Below are 12,761 nucleotides of genomic sequence, written 5' to 3'. Positions count from 1 at the left end.
ATGTTCTGGTGTTAACATTTACATGTCATGATCCCCTGCCTTTTTTGAAGAGTAGTAATTGTTGTGTTATTTGAGACCTTGTCAGTTGGAACAACTACAAACGTTTCATGTAGGTCAGACAATGTTTGGATGGCATCTTGCTGGGACACAATGGGTTTATTTCGATCCTGTTTCCTCTTTTTAAGTTTGTGCGTTCTACAAACGACAACATCACACACTGCCTTAACCCACTCTGAAATTTGGCCCATTTTGGGGCATGTGCTTCGACAGCACCCATAATGATTAAAGCTGTGATCCCGGGGGGCTGCTCACGATATCTTGGTCCATATTTGAACAACTGACGAAGGTTTAACTAATGTTATATTTGGGATAACACTTTCTTAGTAAGGTACAGATTCTAGTACTTTTTTGGGTTGAGTCCCGTCCGGGATTCGAACCCAAAACCTGCCAGGGTGAGGCACCTAATCGCCAGCACACAAAGTCAGCGATCTAACCCACTCAGCCACCGAGGCTTCCACAAAAATGAAAGTCCGACAACTGGTAGTCTAGATCACGTACTTTGAGTACCCCCCTGACAAGTGTAAATTGGCACGGCTCCCATGGCCGAAAGCTATGAATACACAATGCCATTTAGAAAGTGGTCAAATGTAACTAATGTTATATTTGGGATAACACTTTCTTAGTAAGAAACGGGACTCAACCCAAAAAAGTACTAGAATCTGTACTTTACTAAGAAAGTGTTATCCCAAATATAACATTAGTTACATTTGACCACTTTCTAAATGGCATTGTGTATTCATGTTAATGTCAACAATAGGGAGGTCACCTGTGATTATATGACCTACCGGTTGGTAGCAGTATGGTGAGTCTTGGCAGCCACAAGTAGTGTACATGTTATATGATGAGCTGTTCATTCCGCCTTATGCTACACGTTCCTTTAATTGAACAACTTGGGTAAAATGGTGTCCGTATAGGACAATGAAGCTGTTGATGGGTCCTGACATTTGAAATATTGTGGGACACATGTGGCTTTTGTCTGATTTAGTGGAATCTGTTTCTGGTTTGGCCACACGTTTCAAAGCAATATCAAGAACTATACTCTCTAGTCGATGATGTAGGCTAAAACTGTCTGCAGACCCACCCATCAGCAACAGTTGCTGGAGTCATTTACTTTCTTTCAATGACACAGACTATAGTCTTGTTCTTACTTTGTGTAGTCCCAAAGGTTAATCAACAAGTCTTCAAAATGAATGGTATCATTTCGCCTTCAATACACTGACGTCTGCAAATCTTTGGTTCGTAAGACTGCCAACGTTGTTTATTTTGTCATGAAAGCTATATGGCATAGCGGTACACAGTCGAATTCAATGATTTTCTCCGGACATTCTATAAGGTCGTCTTCATTTAAGGCTATTTGATGGATTGAATATTTTCTCTAAGATCCTAACTTTCAGGCAAAGTTCAGAGTGATTTGAAATGTCTGAAGATAAAATTGGAAACATTTCCGTTGAAGCCTTCAGGCAATAACTGGCCAAACTTCTGTTGTCACAAGATTTAGTTATAAATAATGAAGATTCAGAAAAAATCATGTTCTCAACAAGAAAACAGTTGTGTTGTGTTTGTTCATATAGTAGTGAATATTAACTTTGACAAAGAGTCCAATAAAACCTCAAGTGAAAGGCACAAGAGTCCCTTTATAACAAAAGGATTAAATGTGAAATTAATACACATGAAAGGCCCCTCCCCCTTGAAAAAATAATTAATGGCACCCATTTTCGAACTCAGTATCACTTAGATCAGCTAACATCAGTAGTTTCTGAGAAGACTATGCATTTTTTGTAAAATAACATTGATCAGGGGCCGTATGCCTAAAATCTAAAAACATGTTGCAAGTGAAGTAACTCTGGAAAATGAGATTTCAGATTTCAGTCAAGTATCTCAAAGATAAGCATGCAAAGTATCATTCGCGTAACTTCAGTAGCTTCTGACACAAGTTTTCCCCATTGCAGACACTACGGACGTTGTTGAAAAGCACGGAGCAAGGGTCATAACTCTGTAAAACATGAATTAACGACACCAATTTTCGAACTCATTTGATATCATGACCAGTAACATCAGTGTGTAGTAAGTTTATTTCTCTGAATCAAGTAGATGTTGACGCAAGGAAGGAAGGGCTGACAAACTTCGGTCGCATATACCCCGCCACGAAGTGGGCGGAAGATAATAGTTTTCATCCCAGCAGCAAACGTGGTCAAGTTTTCAAAAAAAGACGGCGGTAGGGTAGCCTAGTGGTTAAAGCGTTCGCTCGTCACGTCGAAGACCTGGGTTCGAATCCCAACATGGGTACAATGCATGAAACTCATTTCTGGTGTCCCCCGCCGTAAAATTGCTGACATATTGCTGAAAGCGGCGTAACACCATACTCACTCACTCTGGATAAGGTGTTAAACTTGCTTATCGGGTGTTTATTTTGTCTTCTTTCTAATTCGCTTATTAGGTTCAGGGATGTGATTGATTGTGCATTTCTCTAACTATGCGTCACTTTGAACTGCACATCACAGGAGGAAAATTTAGTTCAAATCTGCTTATAGTTTTAGATACCATATTGTTTGTGTGTTGTTTAACGCCGCACTGAGCAATATTCCAGCCATATGACGGCGGTCTGTTAACAATCGAGCCTGGACAATCCAGTGATTGATAGCATGACCATCGATCCACGCAGTTGGGATACAATGACATACATCAACCAATTCTGATCACCCGATCCCGTTAGTCGCCTCTTACGACAAACAAAGTCGCTCTTTACGGCAAGCATATTAAAAAACATTGAATAATGTTAAGTATAAAGGCATGTTAATTTTGTAAACTTTTTCATACAATTCTACAGTTAACACAACTACGTCGTTGATACGTCGTTGTTAAAATGCGCATTGTAAAATGGTGCGTTGATGTTTCATATGTGGTTTACAGAACGCGCAGGGAAGATTATTGTCGCAGCGATAAGCCAGGACTCTAACAATCCATCTGGCCCTGTTCCACAACCGCCGTCATACAGCTGAAATATTGCTGAGTGCGGCGTTAAACAACAAACAAACAAACATTATTCCACAAATGGATGAGCCTCTTTTGCATGTTGTTGATTTTCTGTTTACATATATTTTGGCAATGTGGGGAATACCCCCATCCAGTCTTGTTGTGTACTCTTTTCTGTTTATTGAATGTGAACATGTTAATGTTGTGATATGTACGGTGAAATGCTTCTAACTACAATGGTCACTGAATTGTGATAACGTCTCACACCCAACAGCGAGTCCTTCTTTGGCGAGTGAGCTGTCACACACGTGCATGTACTAACATCTGGTTTTGTTGGGTGATATGATTTTGTGAACATGAACACACTGAATATAGTTGTGAACATTAGGTCAGTGTTTACCTACTCCTGCATTATTTACCACGGTTGTCATTTATAGAGCCCCAAACATTCACATTAATGTGGTCTTTAACAACTGGGGCTTTGCTTATTACAAGTTGGCAGAGGGGCCTTGTATTGTGTCGTCCATACCAATGTGGGTGATCCTTCAATAGTTGTATTGAGTATATTCAGAACAACCAACCTTTGAGCAGGAGGGTCGCCAGCACTGCCAGAAGATGTGTGTTTTTTCTGCAATGAAAAGAATTTGTTGTAGCCTTCATTCGGGTGTTTGTTTGTGTATTATTTGACGCTGAGCTCAACAACAAACATTCCACATATATGACGGCGGACATGACATGCAATCAACCAAGTCAACGCACCGTGCCACGCGAAATATTTGGTCGCCTCGTAAGACCAGAATAGGCTGCTTGAGATCTATTCTAACCCGGAATCCCAGCGTTGCGTCAATACAACAACTGAAAATGATGTTACTTATATCTACTGAATCGTTTGCTTTAAACTAGAAACGAAACTTTCAGACGCGTAAGATGTTTTTCTTAACTCAACGATCCGTGAAGATTCATGGGGTAGAATAGGTCTTCAGCAACCCATGCTTGCCATAAAAGGTGACTATGCTTGTCGTAAGATGCGACTAACGGGATCGGGTGGTCAGGCTCGCTTATTTGGTTGATACATGTCATCGTTCCCAATTGCCTGGATCGATGCTCATGATGTCAACCATTGGATTGTCTGGTCCAGACTCGAATAGTTACAGACCGCCGTCATATAGCTGGAATATTGCTGAGTGCGGCGGAAATCAACAAACAAACACACAAACAAATCTTACCTCAACATGTTGGACATACAGGCGCGCACCTGCTCCCGCTGCTTGCAATACCAGAACCAGTGTCTCACTATCCACAACCCGTCCCAGAACTTCGAACACATTTAGTATGGAAAGGAAGCAAAGAAATTAATGTTTGCTTTGATGTTGATCGTGCATAGAAAAACTGGCCCTAGCAAACCTCATATTTGTACTGTCAGTAAGAAATATCCGGGAACGTGTCAGTCAGACAATATTTCATAACCTGTCACGATACGTCGATGAATGCGCTATTGATGGAACAATCCTATATTGTCTCAATATCTTTTTTTCAAGGCAACGTTTATATATTCCGATTCATAAATACAAAGAGCTGGCCACTAGCTTTTGTCCTGTTCTTCATATTTGTGTGGGAAGCCACTTATTTTCTGATCATAGTCATTGAAGTATGCTTCAAAATTCTCAGTAAAATAAGTTGTTTATTTGAATAACGTTAAAGTAGAGACGGACGTTTATGTCAATATTTCCAGTTGCTAACATGGTTACCACGGTACCCTGCGTAATAAAGACGCACCAGTTAAATGAGTTGTTTGTCCATCTTCCATGCTCCCAGTATATTGAGCAGATGGCAAATACCCTTTGAAATCGGACGAAAAGGTACAAATTAGGAATTAAAGTGTGTTTTCAATGTAGAGCTAGATTACCTGTAGATTTAACCGCGCTTAATTGAATTCGGAACCGAATGCGCAGCGTGAGGTATCAAATGTTAAATTTAGCGCGTTAAATCAACAGGTAACCTACTTCTGCATTGAAAACATAGTATGTTTATCTCCAGTCTGCCATGACCACATGTATTGAGTGAAGCGGCATGGGTTGCAGTGGTTGTAGATTAGAATTTACGGAATCACCGACAACAGCCTTCAAACAAAATATGGCTATCAATTGATCAAGCAGTTTGTTTACTTAAGAAATATACGACGAGCGGGAGTCGTTCATTGTACAATAAATACTGAAGTGTTTTCTTGTATGATAAACAACGACCATGAGTCGTATATTCCATGAGATATCGACTTAATGTACGGCCTCTTTAAGGACAATGACCAATATTTATGCGTATTTAATAATGATGCCTTACTGAACAGAATCCGACCTCGGCAATGTCCATTTTGTGGACAGGTGGGTTACGTTTGGTTTTTCCTGCATATTCTCACAATCATCAGCTCGATTATCTGTGCCTCTTCTCCCAATATCTCTTGTCAAATATCTCTCACTTTGGGATGCGACCGTTTGGACACTGTGTTTATCTGTGTTGCCTAGCTACATCAATGTGGAAGAACTCACTAGACACTTCCCTCTAAAAAATGACGTCGTCTAATATACGACGTCATCAGGTTGAGGGCGCATTTTCAAATCTCCTGAAATGACGTCATGATAAAACAATGTTTATTGCGAATTAACCACGCTTCGTTGTTCATTGTTCTTTGCAATAGCAAGCTCTTTGTTGTCCTCTAAAACGTTTCTATCGTATGTTCTGCATGAAATGTATTGCCACACGTGCATTTTGTAGCCTATAATTTTACATATAATTATTTAAAAATGCCTACCGACAATGACTGTAAAAGGAGTACTATTCTATACATTAGCTACCGCGGTCATGCGGCCGTCAAATCTGCTGGTTCATTCAGAGACGGTTTATTGTGATTTAATACCTCTGATTGACCAATCAAAATAGAGTAATTTCCAAATTAGAATGTCGTTTAATAGGGGAACTACGCTCCATAGCTCTGATTCAGTTATTGTGTAGCGCCGCACTCCCTTATACCGGCGATCTGTAAATAATCGATACTGGACCAGACAATCCAGTGATTGCCATCATGATCAGCGATCTACGCATTTAGAATACGGAGTCTTTATTAAATCTATAAATGTTGTTTAACGCCGCACTATAAAATATTTCAGCAATATCACGGCGGCCAAATAATCGAGTCTGGACCAGACAGTTCTGTGATCAATACTGGGAGCACTGGAGCACATGTCATGCCATCCGCTGGAACACGTCACCATGCTCGACCACCCGATCAATTTGGTCGCCCTTTACGACCAGCGCAGGCTGATGGGGACCTTTTGTAACACGGAAGGAATAATTGATTTCTTGTACTACTGCGACACGAGCAGACAAATGAGATTAAACAAAGATGCACCAAATAACGTATCATGACTTGTTTGTTGCGAGTTGACCTTTCATGCTTCCGGTATATAGTTGACCTTTCATGCTTCAGGTATATTGAGTACAAAGTAATATTCAGCGGGCCGACAGGAAGTGCAGATAATATTGATTTGAACCAACAATAATTCAGGCAAAAACACTTTTGTCATATGATACGTGTAAACAATAATCTAACTCCATAATGGGACAACCACGAGGGTTGCCAACAGTGGGTCGGTCAGTCCAAGGATTTAGCTCGGACAGAGTGCTCGGGTGAGCTCCAAATGCTGTCGAGAGTCTTTTTTATTACCCACGTGATGAAGATACAGGAGGTGAGATACTAAATCCGTCACACGTGTGTCGTACAAGGTTGACCTCGTTTCATTCGTTTTGATTGGATAACCGTGACCTATGTCACACCGGAACGACTTTTTTCATTCATAAAAAATCGCGAGACGTCATTCATTTTGCAACTACAAGGCAAAACTAAAGCTATCTCATGAGAGCAAGAGATGTTTACAAACCCTTAATTAAACCAAACAAGATAGTCACACGCATCAAATTCGATTTGCATTCTATATAACTTATGCATAGGGCTTCTACAGACATTACATAATCGAGTTATATCCATTTACAATTTACGACTACCGATCAATAGATCGAGGGTACCCTTGAGCATGACGCACCCGACCACCTTCGCAACTTCCAATTTGATTTAACGTAAAAGGATTAGCTAGGTGAAATGAAGTCAGTTTAAACTATCTGGACAGATATCTAGACTTACTGGGGATGATCCGGTTGTGCCACCAGTGTCCCCTTCGAAGCGTATTTTGTGGTATTGTTTCGGGAGTTGTTTGTTTATGATTATGTGGCCCAAAATATCTCAAATGTGAACACTAACATTCCATATCCCTAGCGTAAAACGTTTTGAGCACGGTTGTCTTTTCGTTCGAAGCTGTCACTGACATGCAAGCAGAGTTGAGTTTGAGACATTTTCATGTCTTCAGTATAGATTGGTAAGTTAACACGAATGTCTTTGACGAACACCCTGATTTCCCTCTTCAAAATGGTACGGACATGATATAAATTCAGCTGATAGATCAAGGAAACCGAACCGTTTTGATTGCACTACCGGTACCGGGACCCCGGCATTGCGAGTGACCGACTGATGGTCCGATATTCAAAGCGCGGCGCTTATGTGACTTTTCAAATTTTCTTAAAGGTATCTTGCGTAGTAACAACATGGCGCTTGAATTCTCATAAGTTCTCATAAGCTGTTTTGTTGACAAACACAGATGCATGAACATGTTGTTAATGCGTATGCATAGAAATGTCAGCAATGCCCATATTTGGGCATATGTCAATATTCATGCGCAACCAGATTATGGTATCTAACGACATGAGTGTAGTATTCTCGATATATTCTTCATTATATATATTAATATTCTTTGCACAATTATCGGGATGACTTATTATTACAAATTTGATGTAGCAGTAGATATTGTGGTTTATATTATTTCAGTGGTTTATAGCGCGGGTGAAATGACGAGGGCAATCGGTGGTGGTAAATAGTTTGAGTTATCTCCCCTGGTTGGTTACAAACATGACAGTCTTGATCGTTCGAGACGTTTCGTTGGTGGGACAGTTTCTCGAAGGCTGACTGTACCTACATAAACGGGACACAAGGGCGAGTCGAGGCCAAAGAGTGAGTGAGTGAGTTTGGTTTAACGCCGCTTTTAACAGTATTCCAGTTATATCACGGCGTGTCAGCTTAATGTGGGAGACAAGCCCGAAGTGATGCAGGTCTGAGACCGAGGCCAAAGAATTCAAGAACAAAGACATGCCTGTTCCACGTGCCGTGCTGACCGTTTACGTGCCATAGGCATGTTGAAGGTGTGCACACGTCAGAATATTGTTGCCCAAGTGCTGCATGTCTCTCAATCTGTCACCCGCAAACTGTGGGCCCGATACCAACAAACACATAACGTCGATGATCGTCGCCGCTCTTGACGCCAAGGGACTCCAGCCCAGGACAGTTTAGTCAGAACGATGCCAACTGGTGTAAGAGTACATGCCAAGACGGTGCGAAATCGTCTGCACACAGGACATTTGCGTCAACGACGTCCACGTGTCATCCCACAACATACTTTAAATCAGAGGCGTCAGCGGTGTAGGGGACGTCAGCACTGGATAATCGACGTTGGGCTTATGTTTTCTGACGAATTGGGGCTCACTCTCGACTTTGGAATCGATTTTGGAGATGTCCTTATGAGCGTTTTATGGACTTTAACGTCGTACAGCACGATCGTTTTGCGGGTGGGTCCATAATGGTATGGATTGAATACAGATGACTCGCAGAACAGCGCTCCATATCTCCATAGTGGCCCTAAGGCGCCGCGATTCGCTGTGCAGAGTTGCGGCCCTTGGGCACGCCAGAAACCTATGATTGTGGGTTCGATTCCCGGTTCGCCCCGATTTTGTTTCTAGGTTGGTCAGCACCATACCCGTGCTCGTGGGGTTCACCGAAGTGGTAAACGTCTGAGACCTGCATCACTTCGGGCTTTCCTCCCTCATCAAGCTGACACGCCGTGATATAACTGGAATAATGTTAAAAGCGGCGTTCAACCCAACACACACACTCACTCTACGGCATAGCCACAGATCAATACTCGGACAACATCATTGCACCACCCATGGTGCCATTATTGGGCGATGTTTCATCTTCGAAGATCATGCACGTGCTAACCGTGCCAGGATTGTGTCCCTATTCCTCCCATATATCTATTTCATGCCGTGGCCAGCACCCAGTCTTGACCTACTCCCCGCTGAACACGTCTGGGACGACCTTGTCAACGTCAAAATCCACCCACCACTCTCAATGAACTCGGTGGTGCTCTGACTGACGAGTGGAACAACATGAGTCAAGCTGACATTGGTCGACTCACCAGAAGCATGCCTCGCATGCCTGGCCTAACCGATTTTAGTTACGTTGGCTATATATTTCTACCTCCGACCTCTTGAACGACCTGGTGCGCCACTCCAACCTTTGTAGATGTAGTCGCCTACTCCCAAGTAGATATGATATATCATTTCCATTTGCCGATACCACATAGATCAGAGGATGTGTCTTTTTGGCATCATATATTATTAATAATTCACACACAAACGCATACAGTGAATGCGCGACAGACACTATAATGACTAGGTGTTTATTTACTGTGTGTATTTCATGGAGCAACACTCCTGAAAAAAATAATTATTGACATCACGAAATCAATTTATGTTTCATCTTTGTGTTATCTAAACATTTGTTCACTGATGTCTAAAACCAGAATTTTTACATCACTAAATTAATTGAATTAATAATAATTTAAAAATATAATTTGTTTTGGTATCTTTAATGAAAAAAGGACTAGATCGTAAAACGGTCTTGCCAAGCTAGAGAATCTAACTCGCTGCGCATCGGTCAAAGATGCTCACGTTATGTTTTGTTTGGTTTTGTTCCGGTAAACAGGCCTGTCAGCGAGCTATAGTAGGGCATGAAAAATTATCAATAAATACATCTCTCATCAAAGCCACTTTGAGGTATATTAAAACAATAATTTGATAGTACGAAACGTTATTAACTAAAGCTAAAACCCTTTTGAAACACAAATAGAGAGGCAATTATAACAAAAAGTAATGTTTTAATCAAAAACAAAGTTATTGACTCAATTCGACTGGTTATTGGTTTCCGGGACGAAACCGGACGTGTCGAGTTCATCGTTCAAATACAGAGTCGACGCGCTGTTTACATCAAATAATATGTTGCTCAGAATTGGAATTAGAGTAAACAGTACTTTCTCTACAACTGCTCCAGGATCAAAGCAGAGGTGAGTTCTCTAGATGGATGCAGGATATTGATGCAGACATTCGGTCACATATGGGTCACACATGGATGTGGAAGAGAAGCATCGCTGATGTTCAGTATGATAAGGTTTGTTTGTTGTTTAACGCCGCACTCAACAATATTCCAGCTATATGACGGCGGTCTGTACATAATCGAGTCTGGAACAGACAATCCAGTGATTGATATCATCAGCATCGATCCACGCAGTTGGGATCGATGACATGCATCAACCAAGTCAGCGAGCCTGACCACCCGATCCCTTAGTCGCCTCTTACGACAAGCATACTAGCCTTTTACAAGCATGGGTTACTGAAGACCTATTCTACCCTGGATCTTCACGGGTCATATTTAAACTGTGAATAATAATTGAATACAGATCAAGCGTCGAGGGTGTGATGCAAATACTGAAAGAAGCAGTCATAAAATGTATGTTTGAAGATAACACTACATGATGAGACGCAGCCAATGTTTGTATGTGTATGTGGCAAACAAGGTGACAAAATTAGTAGATCAATTCCATTAATCAATGTAGAAAACCATGTCAACGCGAGCAATTAATCCTAGTCCTAAGTGTGCTAATACAGTCAAACACCGTTGTGTCTAACTTTGATGTGTCGAAATTACGGTTGTCTCGATGTAAGAGCTTGGTCCGTGCGTGTTCCTTCTGTATCTATATTTGTCGGTTGTGTCGAGCCTCGGATTATTCGAAGTATTTACGTAGGTCCCTTGAACTTCGACACAGCTGTGTTTGGCTGTACTTGTTTTGACGCAAGTCACATCTCAAACTCAGGCTCAAGCTCTTACTACAGCTGCCAGTTAGGGTCGATCATTATATCGGGTATGTCTCGAAGCAGTGTCGGATAGATAGTCTACAGCTTAACACGTCAACAAAACGACACACTTAACTTATCAGCATGACACACAGGTGCATGCACGTCGCGATATAAGTGCAATAATCATGAACGCGACGTACACCCCATTGAGGGGAAATCTAGGACACTGTGTGTATCAACGTAGTGTCCGATATCACATCATCTTTACCATTCCATACCACGGGTGGCCAAGTCGTCTAAGGCGCAGCGATTCGCTGTGCAGAGTTGTGATTGTGGGTTCGAATCCCGGTTCGCCGCGATTATGTTTCTAGGTTTGTCAGCACCATACCCGTGCTCGTGGGTTTCACCGAAGTGGTAAACATCTGAGACCTGCATCACTTCAGACTTTCCTCCCACATTAAGCTGACACACCGTGATATAACTGGAATAATGTTAAAAGCGCCGTTAAACCCAGCCCACTCACTCATTCAATCATTGTTATTGTTCACCAAACTTTCTACATGCCATCTTCTAATATTGAATATTTAGCTAGTAATGCGGCTTTCTAATGTCAATGAAACATGTGTTTCAACGTTGCCAAAACCCTCTGTCATATGCTATCCTCGCCATCGCACATTAATATAGTGATGGGAATGTATATATAGTGCATTATAGACTTGAAGAAGTTTATACATACATATTTTGAACCGACAATTTTAACGTTCACGTGGAGAAAGGTTTGGTTTCATGTTGTTTATATTGGTTCTCTGGCTATGTACATTTATACAGGGGATATAGTCGGAATCGTACACTCGACCTGCTTTGTGCAGAGATTTCTAATGGAAATGGAAAGGGTTTTGTCTCTTTATTTAGCTGTCAATAACATAGATGTACCTAAGGTTAGATTTAAATAAACTCTCTCTGTTTGTCTTCCCGAATTAAAACAATAACGCAGCTTATACCTTGCCCTTCAACTCAATGGATATAATGTACTTTTCTTATCTAAGTCTTAACCATGTTCGGTTTTACTAGAACTTCAATTTACGCGTATTTACACAGAGGGTGCACGCCGGATTGTACGTTTATACGTCCATAATCGCAAAAGAAATTGCAGTCAATTCTTATAAAAAAAGGACAACAATAACTTCAAAGATTCTCATTTAATCATTAACACAAAAAGCTGGAGACAACCGTACGAAATGAATGACATCGTTCAGCGCAATAATGCAGCACAAGCGACAAGACAAATGTCAATCATTTCAATGTCAAGTTCAACCTCGCCCACCCTATTATCAGCCAATTAAAAAGCAGGAAACTAGAACAAGGTCATGGTCAAGACCATGATGTTTGTGTTCCACTGATCGTTGGCGCCGGGTGCACAGTTGAATGGACAGTTGTTACGACTGGAATGTGAGAGAATGCCTGATGACGTCACCTTTGTAGATGCAACGGTGTTCAATTGAAAAAGCATATGTCAAGAAGGAACCAAGTCCTGGTCAACTGATGGCGCAACGGGAGACGAAGACTGGCAGAAACCAGGGAGGACAAAACATGGCTGGTGTGTGATGTCTACGTCGTCGAGCAATGGCGATTATAACTTCTCACGGAGCTTTCATTTT

Source organism: Haliotis cracherodii, unplaced genomic scaffold (assembly GCF_022045235.1).
Source record: "Haliotis cracherodii isolate W230 unplaced genomic scaffold, xgHalCrac1.p SCAF_13, whole genome shotgun sequence".
Taxonomy (NCBI): Eukaryota; Metazoa; Mollusca; class Gastropoda; order Lepetellida; family Haliotidae; genus Haliotis; species Haliotis cracherodii.
This window is presented reverse-complemented; position numbering follows the sequence as displayed.